Source organism: Pundamilia nyererei, unplaced genomic scaffold (genome assembly GCF_000239375.1).
Source record: "Pundamilia nyererei isolate P.nyererei 1_Seehausen unplaced genomic scaffold, PunNye1.0 scaffold00352, whole genome shotgun sequence".
Lineage (NCBI taxonomy): Eukaryota > Metazoa > Chordata > Actinopteri > Cichliformes > Cichlidae > Pundamilia > Pundamilia nyererei.
The window spans coordinates 170,686-181,902 of record NW_005187753.1 but is presented as its reverse complement, the minus strand read 5'-3'; positions in this window follow the sequence as shown (position 1 = coordinate 181,902).

Sequence of the window (11,217 nt, the reverse complement as noted above, 5' to 3'; positions counted from 1 at the left end):
ATGGATGACCGTTGGAGACCACAGTTTCACTAAGAGTGGAAGGCAGCGCCGGGCGAGTTACGCCACAATTTGCCAATGGATTGTAGATGCTTGGGCTAACATGTCTGCTGGCACTGTTGTTTGAGCTTTCGCAAAAGCCGGCATCGTTTCCGAGGAGCCGCACGGCACGGAAAGTGACTCTGACGGTGAAGACAGTGACTGCTTTATTTTTAAATATGCACACTTGTATGCTTGTGTGTTGTTGATGATGACGATTACCGGCAATAGAAATGTGAGTAAGGTACCGAATTCAGGTTTGCTCCCGCTTTATTTTTAAATACGCATACGGTACTTGTATGCACCCTATGGTCCAGTGCGCCTTATGTGTGTGTTAAATACAGTAAGTGCACACATAACTGAGACTGCGCCTTTTAGCACAGTGCGCCTTATGGTCGTGAAAATACGGTATTAACAAATATACACTCTGTGCAATCTGAGTAAACTAAGCGATGACTAGATCTTTATCCTATACATTCCCGGCCCCTAATTGTTCTATAAACTTATAAACAATTATTAACAATTTGGCACAATGATCATATTAACAACATAGGCATTCAGTCCTTAGAACATAATTTCTTCTTTCCACTGATGTCAGAGGTCACCAGTACATGACATACCATGGGAGTCCAGCCTTTACCACTGACTCATACTGCTTCTAGGAGCAGACAGACCTTAGTGATTGGTCTATCCTGTTCACTGGTCTTGGTCTTCACATGAACCCTGCGAACAAGGCCATGTTCATCCGGCATGGCTTGAGTGACTCTACCAATGAGCCAAGAGTTTCTCGGTGCTGTTTTGTCCACGAGCAAAACGATGTTTCCAGGCACAAAGTTCCTAGACACCCGTGTCCACTTCTGCCGTGTCTGAAGCTGAGGCAAATACTCTCTCACCCAGCGCTTCCAGAAAAGATCTGCCATATATTGAACTTGCCACCATCTTTGCCGGGCATAGATGTCCTCCTTTTGGAACAGTCCTGGGGGAAGAGATGGCCTTGCTAAAAGCAAGGAGATGATTCGGAGTGAGTGCTTCCAAGTCATTAGGGTCATTGGAGGGTGTAGTAATAGGCCAACTGTTGTTTGGTGCCGTGAGAAAGTCTGGTCCAGAAATCCAGACATGGTTCTGTAGGAAAAGGCCTACGTTCTGTCCTCTTGAGACACAATCAGCCGGAGATGACTAGATCTTTATCCTATACACATTGTTTCACACACATGTTTCTGTCTTCATGTTAAACAGAGATGTAATTAAGATGAGGTAATCTAGTAAAGGCAGTGTGAGGGACAGAGCCAAAAATAAACTGTGGTGTGTTAAAGAAGTAACTCAACATTTTCAAAATGTTATCATTACAATTGGTTGCACTGTTTTTTATTTAGCGTTATCAGAGTTAAATGGGCATACATCACACTTTTCAAGTTTTTATTTGCAAAAAGTTTCTAAACACCATTTTTAATTCACTTCACAATTACTTGCTACTTTGTATTGGTATACCACATATAATGCAAATAAAATCCATCCAACTTTGTGGTTGTAATATGATAAAATGTGCAAAAGTTCAAGGGGTATGAATAATTTTTTGAAGTAATGCGCAATTTGCAGCCCAATCTATACATCAGTTACATATCATTAGATTTTACATATCAGTGCTTTCTTTAAAATTGAATAGCAAAGAAAAGGGTGGAGTGCCCACTCCGGGTCAGGGATGAGTTCCTGCCCCAAGTGGAGGAGTTCAAGTACCTCATGGTCTTGTTCGCGAGTGATGGGAGAAGGGAGCCAGAGATCGACAGACGGATTGGTGTGGCGGCTGCAGTGATGCGGACGCTGCACCGGTCCGTTGTGGTCAAGAGGGAGCTGAATGTAAAAGCAAAGCTCTCAATTTTACCGGTCAATCTACGTCCCTACCCTCACCTATGGCCACGAGCTGTGGGTAGTGACCGAAAGAATGAGATCGCGGATACAAGCAGCGGAAATGAGCTTCCTCCGAAGGGTGGCTAGCCTCTCCCTTAGAGATAGGGTAAGAAGTTCGGCCATCCGGGAGGGGCTCAGAGTAGAGCCACTGCTCCTCCACATCGAAAGGAGCCAGTTGAGGTGGTTCGGGCATCTGACAAGGATGCCTCCTGGGCACCTCCTGGAGTTGGTGTTCCGGGAGGAGGCCCCGGGGCAGACCCAGGACACGCTGGAGAGATTATATTTCTCGGCTGGCCTGGGAATGCTTTGGTGTTCCCCCGGATAAGCTGGAGGAGGTAGCTGGGGAGAGGGAGGTCTGGATTTCTCTGCTTAGGCTGCTGCCCCCACGACCCAGCCCTGGATAAAGCGGATGAAGATGGATGGATGGATGGATAGTAAAGAAAACAGTTGAAAAGCAGCGGCTGCTCTGCCTCTGTCACCTCAGCAGGGAGCAGAGAGAGAAAAACCAAAATTCAGCTAATGACTGCAGACCTCATCCTGTGAAAAGTTACTGCCATGGAAGCAACAAATCACTCATGTGCAATTCAAATCTAAAGACTTCCAATTTACATGAACACATGTGAGTCTATTAGATATGATTCAAATCACTGCAGCCCTGTAGCTTTAACAACTAATCTCTGTAATAAAATATTATGGTCAACTCTATCGAAATCTGTACTGAGTTAGCAGCACAGAAATGACACCACTGTTAAAGGCTGTAAGAAGATAATTTGTAACCTTCACTACTTCACTACAATTATGAACTTACCTGGATGATTGAGCATACGTCAAGACATCAAAGGAGGAAGGATGGGATGATCAGATCCTTTACTGTGGTAAAAGTGCTGTAATTCCATGCCACACCACAAGATGACACTATCTATTTAGGTGGGGACTAAAGGTGTGCGCTAGATGGTAGGAAGAGGTAGAAGAATATGAGAAGCAACATGTTCAAGAACCAGAATTTGATGTATGGCAATGTTCTATGTGCTTGCCAAGAATTAGTAAAAAAGAAATGCAGTCTGAAATGGCTTTCATCAGCCAAGTCCTCAATCACTGCAAGACTTCAAGGAAAATCTTTAAATGGTAAAATGGCCTGCATTTTTATGGCGCTTTTCTAGTCCTTAAGGACTCCAAAGCGCTTTACACTACATTCAGTCATTCACACACTGGCGATAGCAAGCTACATTGTAGCCACAGCTGCCCTGGGGCGCACTGACAGAGGCGAGGCTGCCGGACACTGGCGCCACCGGGCCCTCTGACCACCACCAGTAGGCAAACATGGGGTTAGTATCTTGCCCAAGGATATCTGGCATGCAGCCAGGAGGCAGCCTGGGGGGATCGAACCACCGACCTTCTGATTAGTGGCTGACCTGCTCTGCCACCTGAGCTACAGCCACAAAGGTGTGTGCCTTCTACAAACAGGATGTTCAGGATGGCAAATTGTCAATTACTGATGATGAGAGATCTACCAAATATCACTAAAACTCGAGAGTAAATTAATGTATCTAACAAGTGTATTGATGAGATTAGAGTAACACTTTATCTCCCAAACAACATCAGGTCCCATCATAACAGACATTTTACAGTCCTGACTGAGGAAGCATAGTTGTGAGATAGGCGAATCAGTTGTGTCAGATATGGTGACACAGTTTTGTGAGGGCAAACCTCACATCTTTACCTCTATCCTGAGTGGGGGTGGTCCACTTTGTTCTACCTACAAGAGAAGGGCAAATTTAAAGACCCGTTTTCTGTACTGGAACCAGTGGAGCATGCATTTAGTAGGGAGGAACACAGAAGCTTCCAGTTCCTAGTGTCAAGTCATTGTTTCAGGCTATGACAAGGAATGCGATCCAGGATTCGATCTTGCATGATGGATTCTGTTACAACCCTCTGGTCTAAGAGGCACAGGATGCATAAAAATTTACTAATTCTAGCATTCCATTAATTCAAACCACTGAACAAAACCTGGCTCAGCATTAAAGTGATTTATTTTCACAATTTCAGTGTTTCACACCTAACTTAAAAAGAAGAAAACCAAAGCTATAGATAGACTTCAGATCTAACCACAGAATTCCTACTAACACAGGATTAAGGTTCCTCCACTGATGAAGAGGAAGTGACTCCAGCTGCGCATCCAGATGTGACAGCAAACCTGCAAACAAATAAGAGCAGAGAAGAAAAAAGATCAGTGGACGTAACAGATTCATTGGGGAAAAAGTCTAACCTATAAACCACCAACCTAATTTTTAAAATGTTTTTATAAGGACACAGAGCAATTTGAGGCCAAACTTGAAAAGCACACAGTAAAAAATGGAGTGTCAATATTTCAGAGTAAACCTATTTTAACCTAGATAGAGTATTTACAACTCTATGAGGAGTAAACCAGCTCTAACATCAGAGTTAAAAGTCAGTGTAAAGTTTGTTAGTCACGCAGTGAAGACTCAACTCCACACAGTGTTGATTATTACCAGTCTGCAGGCGTGTGCGGCCTCAGAGCTCTAATGCACAGGGAATTTTCTCCGAAGAGCTGCCACAGTCAGGTAAGTGAAGTTAACATTCCCATACTGGTAACATTGTTGAAAAGGTATTTTTAAACTAAATAGCTCTTTAGCTCTCGACATCACTGATGTCGAGTGAGGACATGTTAGCAGCATTTACCCATAGGTTTAATGACATTAAATGACAATCTCTACTTTTAAGATCAGGCTTAAAACTTTCCTTTTTGCTAAAGCATATAGTTAGGGCTGGACCAGGTGACCCTGAATCCTCCCTTAGTTATGCTGCAATAGACATAGGCTGCCGGGGGATTCCCATGTGTTTCCTTTCCAGTCACCTTTCTCACTCACTATGTATTAACAGACCTCTCTGCATTGAATCATATCTGTTATTAACCTCTGTCTCTCTTCCACAGCATGTCTTTTATCCTGTCTTCCTTCTCTCACCCCAACCGGTCGCAGCAGATGGCCGCCCCTCCCTGAGCCTGGTTCTGCCGGAGGTTTCTTCCTGTTAAAAGGGAGTTTTTCCTTCCCACTGTTGCCAAAGTGCTTGCTCATAGAGGGTCATATGATTGTTGGGTTTTTCTCTGTATCTATGAAGCGCCTTGAGGCGACTTATGTTGTGATTTGGCGCTATATAAATAAAATTGAATTGAATTGAATTCCAGTAGCTACATGCTAGCAGTTGCTAAAAGTTCAGATGTTCGTTATCTTCTCACTGCGTTAATATGAACCTAAAACATTTTAACTATGTACTTCTTCTAAATGCTGTCTAAATAATATCATTGTCACATGTCAAATCGCACAGTTTGAACAACTAAATTACCATCTATCAGTAAGCTAATAATCGCTAATTAGCTTACATAAGCGAACGTACTTTCAGAAAAAGTGGGTAACATTACCATTAAGTTAACTTTACTGGTTTATATTATTTTAAGCAAATGCCAAAGGCATACACTACTATAGAGTTTTGCTCATTATTTAATAAGAAATATGTATTTTGTGTAAATTAACTGATAGCAATGTTAATGACATGTTAAGTAATATTAAGTAATGTTTCTATTTTATAGAAAGGTTTAAGAGTACGCAAAACCTAAATCTCTGAGAGATGCAACCAGAAGATGTAAGAAGCCTTAAGATATGATGATGATGATAATGAAAATTATCCAGTAACGCATTACGTTACTGTGATCCGATTACTTTTTTCAAGTAACGAGTAAAGTAAGGGATTACTATTGCAAAAAAGGTAATTAGATTACTGTTACTTTCCCGTAAGCACGTTGCGTTACTGCGTTACTAAACCATGTTTTTTTTTTGACAATGACGTAAGTGAGTGCAACGTTCATGGCAACAGCTGTGTGCAGATCAACAATGGATAATATAACGAGTGCTGGAGAGAGTATGACCATGCACAGGGCTGGACTGGGACAAAAAATCGGCCCAGGCATTTTGACTATTGACCGGCCCACCAGGTATTACAGGAAAAACCATAAAGCCTTTAAATGAAAACAAACGCTGTTGTGACAGTGATGTACACTGTCTTGTTGGTATATATGTATCTAATAAACTTAAACCTACACCATCCTCCCTATTCTGGTATTCTAAACAGTACAGACAGAGAAGACTAGAGGTGAGACATGATCATTACCGAATATTAAAAATTATAAATGACAGATTTAGAGATATTTTTTATAAACTCTTCATTTCCCACAGCAATAAACAGCATGGCAGGACAAAATATTTTTTCTAACATGGCAACCTTTAAAAAGTGAAAGGAGACAGAAAGACAGGTGAGAAAGAATAAAACTTAATTGAGTTTTTGATGCCATTTTACACACAGTACTGATACAGAATCTAGAAAATGTGGGAAAATACTGGCATCATATACAGTACTTACTTCTGACAAAATTATGATGGGACCCTGAAAAAAAAAGACTATGTACAATAATGGATTTCTATACATTTTACATCACATGAAAACATTTGTTGTAAGATTCAGATAATTACTTATTAAAAGCTAGACATTTTAAATGAGAATAAGGAAGAAAAGTATGTCTTTGTGCCCCCTTTCCCTGTCAATGCCCTACCAGGTCCCCTGGCAAAACTTTGCTTGACCCGCCCCTGCACAGTTACCAGCTGTCAGCTACCTAGAAAAGGATCCTGGTGTTATTTGTCTCTCAGAAACAGTTCATAACTTCCCTTTAACTCATCCATGTCACCTAAATGGTAAACCTGTTTCTCCATCACCTGTTCAGCTCTGCACTGTTCCAAAAAATAGTAATGTCAAAGTATCTTACTGTATATTTTACAGTTTGGTACTGTCTTTCTAGAATATCATTAAATTTACATAAGTAGACTGTGATTTTACATGTCAAATGTAAAATAACATAACATCACTGTAAATATAGTAAAACACAATTTACTTGTTTTTTAAATATATTTTTTTAGTACATATGCATATTTAGATTGTAAAAATACATTCAGAAATGTATCATAGTTTCACAAATATTTATCTGTTATGTGAGAGAATGATCTGTTAAATTCAAATTTAATACTATGGAAAAATATATAAAATGATCGAAAATTAATGAGAATAATCAATAATTAAAGGAGTATTTGAATTATAATTTTGCTGAAAATTTCATGTCATCTAGGTCTGATTTAATAATTCAGAGGTAACAAGTGAAAATATAATTAATAGGAATAAAAACTAAAAAAAACATATAAAACATTGCACGGCCACACTGTGCCAATTTTATATTTAAAAAAATAAATGCAGAGGTAGGAATTGCAATTAATATAAATCTCAAAGTATTCACAACATTCCTGAACAGAAATAGGCCTCTGCAGCTGGGGTGAGGGTGTGGCCATGAAAACAATGTGACATGCCATTGGATGTTGGGACACATAATAACATGATGCTAAGCATCGGCCAATGAATGTGAACTAACAACCACAAGGTCGCGGGTATGGCTGTACTTTAGGAAAAAATCCTAATATAAAAGTATTTTACTGTGCATTTTACAGTTTTGTTCTGTTCTTCTAGAATATCATTAAAGTTACGTAAATAGACTGTGATTTCACATTTCAAATGTAAATTAACGTTAAATCACTGTAATGTAATAAAACATAATTGCCATGATTATTAAATGTATCTGTCTTTACATATGCATATTTAGATTGTTAAAATACATTCACATGATTTCACAAATATCTGTCTGTTATTTGAAAGATTGAACTGTTGAATTCAAATGTAATGCTATGGAAAAGTATATAACATGATTCCTATAAGATTGTGTTACATCACATAAGTATTATTATCGTTGCTATTTAGATCGTGGCTCAAGAGTGATCAGAAGATTGCCGGTTCGAGCCCCGGCTCGGACACTCTCGGTATTGTGTCCGTGATCAAGACTCTTCGCCTACTGGTGATGGCCAGAGGGGACAGTAGTATTTTGGCGCCGCAGCTGCCGGAATATTACTGTTTTTTTAGGATTTGTTTTTTCCCCTTATTTATAGATAATTTCATTGTTTAATCACATTAACATGTTCCTAATTTAATGTTTAAAAGATCACTTGGAAAAGGCAAGATCCCATGTAAAATTAGCGCAACAAACTGTATTGTCAATACTGGAAATAACTGTATTTTTATGAGGAAGTTATTTTCTGTTATTTTACAGTAGTATTTTGGCGCCCCAGCTGCCGGAATATTACCGTTTTTTTAAGATGTTTTTTGTAACAGTGTGATGATTCAGTAAGGACATCTCCTGGTTTCATCTTCATGTTTCCCTCTCACCAGATAACCAAACTGATATCATGACCAGCAGCTTTTAAAGCTGTGGCTCCAGCAAACATCAGCTGATACTAGAAATTAATATTAAATAAATTCTAACAACAGCTTATCAGGCTTAAACGTGCTGCTGTTGTTTAACGCGACATCCGCTGCTTTTTTCTTTCTGGGGCACAGTGGGCGATAAACAAACAAGAGAGAAAAGCCGATCAGCTGATCATTGATCAGTTTCATGAATGAAGTAGCAACAGGAGAGGGAGGGAGAGAGAATGAGAGGAGAAGAGGCAGATGTGCAGCGTAAACACAGAATAACTCCAGCTTTGTGTCTTTTTCCATTCTAGTTGAAGTCCAGGACAAACTGTGTTCCTTTTCAAAATATTTTGTGTAATAGTTTTTCTGAATACGAGATGATTCTGTTTTTTACGGAACGGCTGGAAACTAACCTTATGAAAAAATAAAGTTCACTATCAGTAACATCATAGCACCCACCCAGCTGTATAGAAACTCCGTCATGCTAGCTAGTACCAGTATGAGTTATTGTAACTGACTGTAAAAAGTCAGCATAACGAAAGTAAACTACACCTAAATTTGGTTAATATCTGACCCAGACAGACTGCAGGTCATAACTTCTCTCCTCGGGTCTCTCCCCCTCCTGCCTCACCTGCTGGCCTCCACTACTCGCTAATGTTACTGAATCTGCGGAAGCTCCGCAATAGCCACCACCAAACAATTGAGTTATTTTTACACATCTCCCAGCATCTGGCCAATCTACCATCTTTCAGTGTTTATACCGTTAACAACAGCTTATCAGGCTTATCAGGCTTAAAAAAAAGAAAAAAATCCCCATCGGTCCACTGGGCAAATGCCTGGTATGCCCGATACCCCATGGCCAGTCCAGCTATGATCGTGCAGCGTTTAAAGCGTGGAAGTACTGACCTTACTTTGAGTTTGATTCCGTAAAAAGTGACAAAAACATTTTACAGCAAAAAAACCCCTAAACTTCCGAGCAAGCACCGAGCACGCTGCCACGGGAATGTGAAATTCACAGAGAAACTCGCGGATTCTTCCACTGACGGCTGTGGCACACCTGCACCAGGGCAAACATCCGCCTGCCCCACTCCTGCTATACAGGTGAAAATAGAGCAACAGGACCGCTGAGTCTTTGATTTTATTTATCTTCTGCTGTGTTTTACTTGCATTTATTTGAAAGACTGAGTGTAAACACAAAAAACTATTTTATTTTATGTGCTGGAATATGCAGAAAATAGGTTAAACAAATTTCTTCCAGTCAGAGAACGTTGCATATCATTTAATGTTTGCTTGATGCATAAAGTTAAAAGATTACAACTAATAAAACAAGTTTTAAAAAGAGACTTTTCCATTTGATTACATTTTATATGATGGATTATGCAGGAAAAGTAGAATTGGGCTGAAAGATCTATTCAGGTTGTAAATCATGTTTTTAAAAAGTAACTAAGTAACTAATTACTTTATAAAATAAGTAATCAGTAAAGTATTACTTTTTGGGGGAAGTAATCAGTAATTAGTTACTGATTACTTTTTCAAGTAACTTGACCAACACTGTAATTATAATACCAATACATACATTTTAGACTGATAAGAATGACATAATGCCCATCTACATAACCATGCAACATGTTCATGCACATCTAACACACATACATTTGTCCTTTGTGGGGGTTTTGTTGTTATTGTTTTTATTTCATTTTCCAATTGCCGTCTTTGTAGATTCTGTGAATCTGTTTCTTGTTTTATGTTCTACAATAATAATAATTTAAAAAAAAAAAAAAAAAACTAATGTAAGTTCAAAGGTCTTTGCTTGTATTGCTTTGCTGATAGTATGTTATTTGCCATAAGGTGTTCAGAGTTATTGATACCAGTGTAACCAGAGAGGAGAATGTATATTTTAAGTATATAACTTTCTACAGGGCTGAATATAACATCATTATGTAAAGGTCCAGATTCTCTGTGCTTTATCTGCAGATGATGTGCAGCACTTCTAACATCACACAAAGCAAAGGTTACTATCACACTGTTCTTGAAGTGCTGGGTGTGTTCATCTTCCGGGGCAGGACCATGGCAGAAATCTGAAAAAGACTTCCCTCTGAGGCAGCTCCTCGTGAAGCGTCCTGCTTGATCCCTGCAATGAGCTTCAGTCCGCCTGATGTTTTTGAAATGATGTCTCAGTGGGCCAACAGAACATCTGGCACAGGACAGCTGTCTGATGTTCTCCCTCACACTCCCTCACCCAGGGTGAATGTATCGTTTGATAACAGTGTGGACTAATGTGGATCCTGTGATTAAATGAAAAGAACAACTTACACTTCTATGAAACCTTCTGCTGCTGTGTTTTCAAATCTAACATTTTATTTAAAGTTTCCAGAATACCAGAGTTCTTTGTCAGTGTAATGGATCTAAAATGGTTTAAATGTTCAGTTTCATATCATTGTCCGTCTTATGTCAAAATCTCAAAGGACATAATTTAATTTCCAGATAATTCTGATATTAACAGGAACTCTGGGCCTCTGTGGAGTGTGCAGCTGATGCCATCGCTGTCTAAAATAGGATAACAAAAACTATGCAGTGCTGAATCATTCAGACATTCAGAGAGTAACACGGGTGATTATCATTGCCAACTAGCTTTTAACAAGACTCTAACACAATGCATTTCATTTAGCCTCTGAACCCTGGATTCAAAATGACAACCTTCAGTTGATCTATCATTTAAGCTTTCCTACTATAAACAAATACTATGGGATAAATTGGAGGTCAAATAGATAAGAAGGGGCTCGGCCATGTAATGATTTAAAAACAAGGAGTACAACTTTAAATTGGATCCTGTAAGTAACAGGAATCAGGTGTAGAGATTCCAATGCTGGGGTGCTCATTCTGTTTTGTATCAGTTAGCAGACAAGCAGCTGCATTTTG